A 12,168-nucleotide genomic window follows, 5' to 3' on the forward strand; every position below is an offset into this window, starting at 1 on the left:
GGGGACTTCAGCGTACATTCGGAGGCCATGCTCACAGGAGCACCTCGGGACTTCATGGAGACCATGGCCTCCTGGGAGCTGCGCCATATTCTAACTGGGCCCACCCATGTAGCCGGTCATGCACTAGACCTTGTGTTTGTTTCTGGAGAAGCGGGGAGTGATCTGGAAGTCGGGGGTATATCCACCACCCCCTTGTCATGGTCAGATCACTATCTGGTGACGTTGGACTTCTCGGTTCCACAACCCCTCTGCAGGGGTGGAGGACCCATTAAAATGGTCCGCCCCAGGCGTCTTATGGATCCAAATGGATTCCTGAACGCGCTTGGGGATTCTCTGGGGCACGCCAATGGCCACTCGGTCGAAACCCTGGTGGGTGGCTGGAATGCCACAATCACTGGGGCATTAGATCGGGTGGCTCCGAAACGCCCTCTCCCCCTGAACAGGGCTTGGACTGCACCATGGTTCAATCCGCGGTTACGAGCTCTGAAACAGGAGGTGAGACGGCTAGAGCGCCGGTGGCGGAAGTCTCGCTCCAAAGACGATCAGACACAGGCTAGAGCTATATCTTCAGCCTATCACGTGGCGGTGAAGGCAGCAAAAAAGGAATATTATGCTGCCTCCATTACATCTGCAGAGTGCTGTCCCAGGAGGCTGTTCCAAGTGGTCCGGAGTCTGGTCGGTCCTGTGGCTCCGGAACCACTGGAGCATTCTAAGGCCTCCTGTGAGGCCTTGGCAAGGCACTTTGCAGATAAAATTGATCAGATTAGGTGTGTTACTCTGCACGCTGCAGATACAGTTAGTGAGCAAGAGGCGGCCTGTGGCAAACCGGTTTTGTGGGATCGGTTTCAGCTTCTTCCTCCTGATGAAGTGGACAAGGTGCTTTCATCTGTACGGCCGACCACCTGCTTACTTGATCCTTGCCCATCTTGGCTCATTATGGGCTGCAGAGAGAGACTGGGTGAGGGGATCAGGGCGGTGGTGAACGCCTCCCTTGAGGAGGGAGTGATGCCATCAGCCCTCAAGGAGGCAGTGATAAGACCACTCTTAAAGAAGCCCTCCTTGGATCCTCAAGTTCTGAATAACTTTCGCCCAGTCTCAAATCTGCCATTTTTGGGCAAGGTGATTGAGTGGGTGGTGGCGGTGCAGTTGAAGGCACACTTGGAAGAAACTGATTATCTAGACCCATTTCAGTCAGGCTTCAGACTTGGGCATGGGACAGAAACGGCCTTGGTCGCCTTGGTAGATGATATGAAGAGGGCTCTGGATAGGGGTGAATGCTCCTTCCTTGTTCTCCTCGACCTCTCAGCGGCTTTTGATACCGTTGACCATGGTATCCTCCTGGACCGCCTGGAGGGGTTGGGCATTGGAGACACCGTATTGCGGTGGTTCCGGTCCTTCATCTCCCGCAAGTACCAGAGGGTAGCACTGGGAGAGGAGGTTTCGGACCCGTGGCCACTCACTTGTGGGGTGCCACAGGGTTCCATCCTCTCCCCGATGCTATTTAACATCTATGTGAAGCTGCTGGGGGCTATCATCAGGAGGTTTGGGGTGCAGTGTCATCAATATGCGGATGACACGCAGCTCTACCTCTCGTTCAAATCTTCACCAAGGTTGGCCGTAGAATCCCTGTCCAAATGTCTGGAGACGGTGAGTGGCTGGATGGGGAGGAATAAGCTGAAGCTGAACCCTGACAAGACCAAGGTACTTTTGGTGGGAGACTAGAGGAGGCTAGGGGATGTTGACCTGGTGTTGAATGGGGTACGGCTACCCTTGAAAGACCAGGTCTGCAGCCTGGGGGTCATTTTGGACTCCCAGCTGTCCATGGAGGCTCAGGTGTCAGCTGTGAGCCGGACAGCGCTGTATCAACTCCTTCTGATACGGCGGCTGCGCCCCTTCCTTCCCGACCATCTGCTCCCATTGGTAGTACATGCCCTGGTCTCCTCTCGTTTAGACTACTGTAACTTGCTCTACGTGGGGTTACCCTTGAAGACGGTTCGGAAGCTGCAGCTGGTACAGAACGCGGCGGCTCGCCTGATTAAAGGCAGCCGCCGCCGAGATCACATCACTCCAGTGCTGAAGGAGTTGCACTGGTTACCAGTTGGTTTCCGGGCCAAATTCACGGTGTTGGTTTTGACCTTTAAAACCCTATATGGTTCCGGCCCAGCCTATCTTAAGGAGCGCCTCCAGCAGCACCAGACAGGCCGCTTAACAAGATCAGCCTCAGATGGCCTTCTCTCTGTCCCATCAGCCAGGACAGCTGGACTGGTGGGGACGAGGGAGAGGGCCTTTTCTGTGGTGGCCCCCACTCTGTGGAACTCCCTCCCTAGGGAACTCCGCCATGCCCCCTCTTTAATGTGCTTCCACTGTGCATTAAAAACATGGTTGTTCAGGCAGGCATTTGAGGTGGGTTAGGGTATTTTAGGAAATGTTTTTATTGTAGAATTTTATTGTTTTAAACTGTTTTATTGTATGTTGTACATCGCCCAGAGTGGCTGGGTGACCAGCCAGATGGGCGATTAATAAATTTAATAATAAATAAATAAATAATAAAAAATTAAAAAAATGCAAGGTGGCCGGAGCATGGAGGACAAGATCCCTTCTGTGCTCCATGCACCCTGCATCGGATAGGAGGTCGCCTCTGAGTTCAGAGACAGCCGCCTCTCCACATAGGATTGCTCCTTTAGTGATCTTGTTATATTGTTTGTTGTTGTTGTTATATTCTTTTTGTTGCTTTCATTTTTTAACTTTATTTCAAAATCAAGTAAAATTTCATTGGGAGGAATGGAAAAAGTTGCCTATTTGTTTGTTTGTTTATTAACATTTCTATACTGCCTTATCTGCTAAAATGCCATCAAGTTTGTGTACAACAAATTCAAACAATAAACCTTTCTAGGCTGAATGCTTCTGCAAACTGCCTTTCACTGGTGTATTAGATCCTGGAATCTAGAGAAGAGAACTAGACATGAGAAAGCAGGTCCAGATAGATTTGCTACTGATTCTTTGGAAGATTTATTTGGAGTTCAAACATTCTGGAAGCCATTTAAAATTACTTGTGCTTTCAGATTTAACACGGCATGTTCATCCTGAACTAGAATATTTTCATTGTCAGTAGTCTCTCCCTCCCTTCCGTTCTTTCTAGAAAATCAACTATTTGGGAAAATATATTATGAGTTGCAAACAAGGACTCTGCTCAGAGATAATCATATATGTTAAATATACTTAGGTATCATGCTCCGAAAGAGATCTATTGGAGATAATAGGAAATAGTGCTCCCTAACCAAGGCCTGTCAGAATTTTGAAAAGTGTATAGTACTTTAAGGGCACAATCCTATGCATGTTTAGACAGAAAAAAGTATGTCTGGCTGGGTAATGTTGGGAGTCATAAGACTTTATGTCTAAACATGCATAGGATTGCACCCTAAGTTGATGTTTACAGACAGATCCTTAGAATGAACTAGATTTAATGGCGCTGAAAAGTTCTACCATTTTCCTGAATGCCTATTGTTGGAAGTTTTTTGTGGATTTTTTTTTAACTCAAACCTTCCTTATTCCTTGCTACCTCATGATTTTTTTGGTGTTCTACTACAATAATCACTGCAATTTCTTGGTTAATTTTATGAAATTTAGAGGAAAACATTTTTCAGTATGTGCTTTTCACAAGTGCATTGTGGTCATGCCTGTCCATGTAGTAACAGCTCATGCCAATGAATGCATCCATTGTCATTCCCCTTTGACATTAGTTCATTAGGCATACATTGAACCTCTGGGGACAAGAGAAGCTTCTGATTAGTAAATCCAGAGTACAGGTTAGAAGAGTAGAAACCTCTGAGTTATAGATTCTCCTCCCCCTGTATTGGCAAATGTCTTTAAATACCTATAAATGTTAAATCCTCCTTGGATTTAAAATACTGATGGACTGCCAGGATCTTTCTTTAGCATTCCTGAGATTCAGCACATTTTAATGTAAACCAGCATTTGACTTTGAAATGGTACAATCTCATGTTTAATTTTGGTCGTTTTGAAGCAACCTTTCTCTGAATCCTTAGTAGGAACCTTAACTGTAGTCCCAGTTCAAAATATGATGTACTATTTTTAAACCTCTGGATTTAGTTCAGTCTGAGAGATTATCAAATCTCAATTGGTGGATTGTCAGATCCATGCAGTAAATAATCCTAATTTAAGATTTCTTCCTGTGTTTTCCCTCTTTTGTCTATACATTTACCACATTGTTTTTTAATTGGATAAATACTGTTATCGCTATTAGAAATTCAGAAATTGCTGGTTACCTGCTTTATCTCTGCTTTATCTCCATCTACTCCAGCACTAAAGAAAAGAAAAGGGATCAAAAGGCCCATGTACCACCCTCTGGATGTGCAGTGGGAACCTTTAGGACAGCCTTCCCCAACCTAGAGCATCCAGATGTATTAAGCTACAACTCCCATCATGCCCAGCCAGCATGGCCATTGGCTAGGCATGTTGAGAGTTGAAGTCCCGAAACATCTGGAGGGCACCAGGTTGGGGAAGGCTGTTTTAGGGTCTTCCTTGGCACAGTAGTCCTGGAGGTAAGGAGGTCTCCTGAAGAACCCAGTGCAGCCAGAGGGGTTCCCATCCAAACCAAACCACAGGGAAGTCCCTCTGTGTGCACAGAAGCAGTAGGTCCCTTAGGGATAGGACTCTTTCATTCCCTGCCCTAATTTGTATCCAGTCCAATGAATGTTTTGTACCTTTATTGGTTTCACCTCTTCTCCCTTTTGGAAGTGGTAGGATCAAGTTACGCATCTGTCCTAAAACACAGTTTTGTTCAAAGAACTACATTTGTGTGTGTGTGTGTGTGTGTGTGTGTGTGTGTGCATTGATCTAGCAAGCCGCCTTGTTTTTAACATAGTTAATCTAATCTAAAATTATTATGATTATTTATTTGTTTAAATATTCTACCAGGCAACAAAATGACATGAATATGATGAACAAGGCGGAAAAAGCCATAGCATCCTTTTAGCCTTGTGAACATGTCATATGGGAGAGCGTAGAAGCTTGTGCACTTGAATGATAACCTCTGCCAAGTCATCCTTATTCTTTTATTACTCCACATCCTTCTTTCATTGACAGAAGATTACATGGTGCAGCTTTGTCTACATATAAAAATAAGTAAATATCACAGTATTCTATGGATCAAATGATTAAGTTGACCTATTTTTCTACTCTGGTGAGTAGAGCTTAATGTGTGCAGCCCAATCCTGCACACGTTTATTCAGAAATAAGTCCCACCGACAACAGGACGTATTCCCACATAAGTGTGCACAGGACTGCAGCCTTAACCAGGGAAATTTCTAATGCTTCCCTAGAGCAGCTTTAATGAACTAACAGGTGCAGTTGTTCATTCAGCTTAAATGAAAAGCATTGTAAAAGAAGCTTGAGAAAGAAATTTAATGATTCTGTATTATGAGAGGGAATGTCAAGGACACCAAGACTCAATTTCTGTTCTCACTGGTTAGAAAACGTGTTAGGAAAAGGAGGGAATGCAAAAAGAAGGGTACAAGGAAGCCCAGCTTGACAAATACTGGCTGTACAGCTCATATGTGCAACTGAAGTTCTAACAAAACCCCACTGGCCCAATGACCATAATATTTCCTCCAAAGTATGTTGTGTAAGAACCTGCACTTCGTTATATACAGCTTACTTATTTTTATTTTCTAAAGCAAGCCTGAGAAAGCATACAGCACAATCCTATGCATGAATCAAAGAATATAAGCTTTATGACAAAAATACTAGATTACCCAACTATATGACTTTGATAGAGAATTGAGAGGATGGTTGATTAAGAGTGCAATCCTATGCATGTTTAAACAGGAAAAAAATCCAGGCTGGCTGGGGAATACTGGGATTACTAGGACTTTTTTTGTCTACACATGCATAGGATTGCACCCTAACACAGTCAGCAGCTAGATGGCCATAGGATAGGCCAGTTCCCAGAGCAGCGCAGAGCAACAAAAACAGTGCATTCCCAGGGGCAGGGCGGGGAGGTCGGAAATGCCAGTACAACACATCCTATGTGTCGCTCGGCCGCCGCTTCCCACACTCCGAGGACCCAAAGCTAGACAGCTGAAATTGGCTGTCTAACCATGAAAGCAGGGTGGAGGGAGTGAGGAGATCCGCTCCTCATCACTCCTCCCACCCTGCACCATAGGTGGTCGCCCCCAGGCTCGGAGGCAACTGTCAATCCAGATAGGATTGCTTCCTTAAGCCAGGACTGGCAGGGAGGTACTTAACCCGGAAGTAGATAGAGAAAGGTGGGCAGGGAAGTTACAATTGCCAAATAAGGGAACAGGAAAGGTGCTCTGGGTCGCAGTGGGAAACTTGAGATATTGCAACATTGAAACACTGCAATAAATGCAGTGGGAAAACTTAAGATGTAGTGACACAGGGTTTGGCCTGAGTCTGAGGGGTAGTACAGAGAGATGATACAGAAGAATTGGAAAGTGAGATAAAATTACAGTGCTAATATTTATTCCAGAGCAGGGAGAAGATTTGGAATGCTGGATGTCTCAGTTCCAGATTCAGAGGTTGTCCTTAGCCCTGCTACACTATTGGGCTAAAGCCTACAAAGCTTCTGTTATCAGGGATGCTTGGGGGCAGGCTGCACACATCTCACCCCCACTTTAGCCTTATTCACGTTGCAATCAAATGCCTGCAAATGCTTTTCTGTGATGGGGAACTGGGGATAGCGAGACCTTTGCAAGTCTCTTCAATCTTTACATGTTCTAAGGCTTTTGCCTGGAAAGCTTGAAGTAAAAGCACAAGGCTGTGTGTTGCCCAGGAGCTCAGACTAACCAACAGCAAAACGCTGATCAACCAAAACCCAACTCCAACTCAGCATACTTCCTGTAGAGGAAGCCTGTTTTAAAACTTTCATTGAGGAGGGAGACTTATTCCTAAAAGAAAGGGGATCAAAGGGGAATCTAGGGTGCTGAGCTCTCTAGCCATTGGTATTCTCTAACCTTCTGTATGCACAACAGTGTAGGGGTGGCAAGGTGCAAGAGGTGTCATGTGTAAAGACTGGGTGTACAGTCATATCCTTAACTGCTGTTAACAACTGGTAATGTATTTTCTCATAGTGGTGGCCCTTTATGTATGGAACATTTTTCTCTCCAGGGCTTTGGATGGGCCGGTTCAGAATCTACCTGAATAGCTTGGCTAGAATAGTGGCTCAACAATCAGAGGGACGTTTGTAGGTTCTGGAGTGCCCATGCTTTGCAGAGTTGTTCCTGATGGCTCATTTAGATTAAAAGTTAGCAAGTGTAAAAAAGAGCTCTCTTGCCCTGGCTGATCCTGTCCTTGGAACCTTCTGGGACAAAATGGAGATTCTAGAGTCAAGAAGTGTGAGGCATACCCCCCAAATAGCAGGGCAAATGGCCTTCTCAGCAACAGTGTCGTGCCCTGCAGCATTTCACAGCTAAAAACTGGGGCACTCCTGAGTATTGCATAATAAGGATCACTTCCTGACACAGGCTGTGCCAGAGCCAGCACAAAACATTTTGCTGCTTGAGGCAAAGGAGAAAATAGTCCCTACCCCACCCCCAATTCCAGAAGCTGACTGGACTAGCATTTGAATCTTACATGAACACTAGTGATGGGACAGTATCATCCACCATACTAAAGGACAGCAGGATAGCTTGGACCAGGGGAGGTATAGGGCAAGCTGTGTGGCATAGACAGCTCTGTGCTCCAAACCCTCACCATTGCTGAGGAAACTGAGGAAACATACGCTGCTGGAGGTCCAGCATTTTCCCCAAAAGAAAATAGGGACTCTCCCTGGTAAATGGGAGCATTTGGAGCATATGTGGCAGAGAAGTAGTATGTGACTGTATTAACTGCTGAATAAATTACTGGGGGGAAGAATCTTAACTTTTTATCCTTAAGGCAAGCAGTAATTTCTGCAGACAATTCACGCATTCAGTAATTAATTATTACAACACAGAGAAAGACATATTCAAAATCTCTTGAAATAATATACAGATTGTTTATCTTTTCTGCTAAGTATTTGATACTTCTGCAAACTAATCTTATTACAAGAAAAGTTCTAGGCTTTTCCTCCTAGAGCACTCTACAACAGCTTGCATTTCTTAAGCCAGTTTTTACGATATTGCTATCACAGAATTACAGCTTCTGTTTCACCCACAGTGTGAGTTCCTCAGACAAAGGCCTTAGCATCACACTATGTGATGCTAAGCATGTTTTATTGACTTAAGTGGTATTTACTCCCTAGTCAGGACTACAGCCCAAGAACTAGATCCTAGAAAACGCTACAGCACCTGCATAATTTTATGTAATTATTTACTTATTACATTTCTGTACCAACCATTAGCCAAAGCTGTCCATGTGGTTTACAAGACAAAGCTTAAAACCATAAAATACAATAACATAGTAGCGCACAATACAAAAGCCATAAGTTTAAAACAAAATAAAACCAAAGTAGTAACCAAGATAAAAGCCAGCAGCAGTGTGAAAATCTAAAAACACATCAACACAATTTTTAAAACTGAAGGGCCAAAAAGCCTGGGAAAATAAAAAGGTCTTCACCTGGTGCTGAAAAGACCACAATGTAGCCACCAAGTGAGCCTCTCTGAAGAGGGCATTCCACAAGTGGGGTGCCACCACTGAAAAGGCCCTCTCCTCCATAGTCACCTGCCTCACCTCATTCTGTGGGGCAGAATGTAATTATTTATGTATGTATGTATGTATGTATTTATGTAAATAAGACAAGGTTTTTGTCTTATTTATGTAAATCAGACAAGGATTTATGTAAATCAGACAAGGGCCTCTGAGGATGATCTTGGGGTCTGGGCAGGTATATATGGAGGGAGATGATCCTTCATAAGGGTATGCCTTATCTTCTTCGTCTGGCATTAGGAGTTGCCCCTGCACTCCATGTTGCCCTCCTTGCTTTGCACAGTATGACCTGTTGCCCCACAAGTGGCTTCGTTGCCATCTTCCATGCACTGGCATAGTAAGAAAGGCAGCCATGTGTTCCACTTTACAGAGGACAGCACTCTGTTTGAAGGTGTCCTCTATTTGAAGGACTGTTCAGTCCAAATCTAGTATTCAGAAAAAGGACCATAAAAAGGGAAAGCTAGCAGGGCCTTGAAGTTGCTCATCAACAATTAGCTTCTGGTCAGCAGAAGATTACTTGGGTCATGCTCTCTCCGCTATGGTGAGATGTATTTCTATTTAAACTATAGTAATTATTTCTAAATTCACATCTAAATAGATAAATTACTATATGCAACGTTTATGAAAATATGTCCTCTTGATGCATTTCCTCTTTTGGGGCAATGCATAAGTGGCCACTCTAATGGTAAGAGGTCTCTACTTAGATCAGTGGAATGTACTTGTGAGCATATACGTCCAGGCGGGTGTCTCCATGAGCTATTTACCCTGAGCTGGCTGCGTTTGGAGGTCATTAGGAATATATGATGTCATGGCCATCCAGCAGCCACCCGTGAGCTTATCAGAGAAAAAAAAGATTTCCTGAATCTGCTTAAAGTCCTATTTTTTTCCTTAAGTCAGGTTCTCCCCAGTATAGTTGCTGTGTGCTCCAACCCCTGCATTTATCTTGGGTATGCTAGCCCTGCCTAGGGGTGTGCCTTTCACCATGACCCCAGTCAAAGGGTGTTTCCTGTGTGTTCCCATCCCTGCACAAACCAATTAGTGTCTACTCAGAAGTAACTCCCATTTTTCTCAATGAGGCTTGTCCCCTGAATGCCCACATCAGAATTTACAGGGATCCCCCTCAATTAAAATGGCACAGTTTAAAGCATAAATTCCATAAATGCTATAAAACGTGACCTCGAGGCTCCAATTCTCCATTGTTTGGTTTATTGCCTTAGGAAGTAACTACTTCACACCTTTGTTATAGAGATCCTGTGCAGCATTGGGTTAGAAAGGGGGCTGGTTTTCCATCGCTGTGTCCCCCCCTTATCCAGCACAAGCATATGTGTGTCTACTTGGAAGTAATTCCCATTGTGCTCAATGAGGCTTGCTCCTGAAATGCAGGTGCATCTAGGGCTTCAGGAGAAAGGTGAAAGGGGGGGGGAAGCCTTTCTTATTGGTTGAGCAGCCTGCCATTCAGATTATGTTCACTCCAGCCCCCACCCCCACCAGAAAGTATGCTCTGTGAAGCAATTTTTACTGGTGCAGAGCACTGGCTTGTGGAGCCCTGCATGGACCAAAGCACAGCAAAGCTGATTCCTTTTTTTAAAATCCGGTACTCCTCCATTTGCTTCTCCTTCTGTTGTTGTGGAACACCCCACCCCCCCCAGCACTATAGCCTAACAGAGGAAATTGCTCTCCTGTGCCTGAAAGCATGTTTTAAATATGGATAATATGACAGCATAAAATGGGGAACCTACCCATGGGGAAATATAAAATTATCCCACATCACAGATCTCCCCAAGAATTGTATTACTGGTTTCTTCATCTCTAAAGCAACCAGTTCAGATGTGTCCACAGATGCAAAATGGTTTACAAGTTTTTTATGAAAAGTGGTATAGATTTTTTAAACTATATAAAAAGAATAAATATAATTGTGGAAAGCAGAGAATCCATGTTGAGTTGGCCAGGTTTGTTGACTAAATATAACCAACTAGTGGTTTATAAACAAAGAGCTCTCTGTTCCTTACCTGGTTTCCAAGGCTGCAATCTATATCCACTTTCCTGGGAATAAGTCCAGTTGAACTCAGTAGAGCTTATTTCTGAGAAGACATGTGTAAGATTTAGGGGTGGTATGGGCACCTGATTCTGTCCAGGAATCCAGCGGAACTGCCCCTGCCCACACCCCTGAGCCCCATTTGCCAAACCCCGGCCCCTGCTCACCCCCTGCCTGCACTCGGCAAACAGCCTGCACTCACCCTGGTGGCCTCATCAAACTCCGCAGTTGCCATTTTTTGAGGAATAACATGGCGATTGCAAAAATGCACGTATTTGCATATGCGCAAAAATGCACATTTTGCCAATGTGCATGTTTGTGTATGTGGAAAAATGCATATTGTTGCCGAAATGTGTGTTTTTGCGCATATGTAAATATGCGCATTCGCAAAATGTGCATTTTCGCATACGTGAATATGCGCATTTTTGCGATTGTCATTTTATTTCTTAAAAAATGGCAACCATGGAGCTTGACGAGGCCACCAGGGTGAGTACAGGCTACTTGCCAAGTGTGGGAGAGGCTTGAGCGCAGTCCAGAGACCGGCAAGCAGGAGCTGGACGGTCACCCAGAGAACCCAGATGGGGATGGGTTCTCAAATCCCTAGTAAGATTGCACTGCACTTAATATAGAAAGTGTTACAGAACTTATTTAGAACATAAGGAAGAACCTTCAGTTCAGGGGTGGGGAAAAACAAATTAGCAATCAAAAGTGTATATGTAGTTAAACATAAATGGAACTTTCACAGATTTGAAGTGCTAAAGTTCAAAGATCATGCACAGAGTCATTTAATTCAGCGATAAGCTATGAATCCGTATCCAGATGAGTTCTGTGAGAATATTATCATTTAGGTCAAAGATTTATCTCTAGATCTATCTAAAATTATTTCTGGGCTGCCTTTAAAGGTGGAACCCTCTTAAGATATATTTTATTTTATCGGCCTCTATGTGTTCCAAATCCAGACTCTAAGGGAGCAATCCTATGGCTGCTAGACAGCGGCTAGACAGCCATAGGATATCCTGTTTTCCGGGAACTGAGCTCCCCCCACTTCACGCTGCCTCAGAGGCAGCGTGGAACAGCCCTGTCCTCTGCACTCACAAGAGAAGCGTGGAGCTGCCGGAAAGGGGTGTGGCTGGGGGCGTTCCAGGGCAGGGTGGGCAGAACTGCCTGAATGAGACATCCAATGTGTCGTACAATAGCCTCCTTCTCCACTCCGTGCTCCCGCGGCTAGACAGCCGCAATCGGCTGTCTAACCAAAATTGCAGGGCAGGAGGAGGGCAGAGGGAATGATCCCCTCCGTGCTTCTCCTGCCCTGCTTTGAATAGGCAGTCACTTCTGAGTTCGGAGGCGGCCGCCTATCTTGATAGGATTGCACCCTAAATTCTTTTTAAAAAAGGTAAAAGTGTCCCCAACCAGTCGTGTCCGACTCTAGGGTGTGGTGCTCATCTCCATTTCTAAGCCGATGAGCC

The 12,168-nt window shown here is 44.8% G+C and overlaps 1 protein-coding gene across 5 annotated transcripts in view; it reads left to right on the forward strand.

The window, feature by feature from the left end:
* The window catches only part of GRIP1 (glutamate receptor interacting protein 1), a 492,217-nt gene that overhangs the window by 379,289 nt on the left and 100,760 nt on the right, over positions 1-12,168 (forward strand). The window lies entirely within an intron of this gene.

This window comes from Heloderma suspectum, chromosome 7 (genome assembly GCF_057233095.1).
Source record: "Heloderma suspectum isolate Gila_16-S chromosome 7, 16-S_ref, whole genome shotgun sequence".
NCBI lineage: Eukaryota > Metazoa > Chordata > Lepidosauria > Squamata > Helodermatidae > Heloderma > Heloderma suspectum.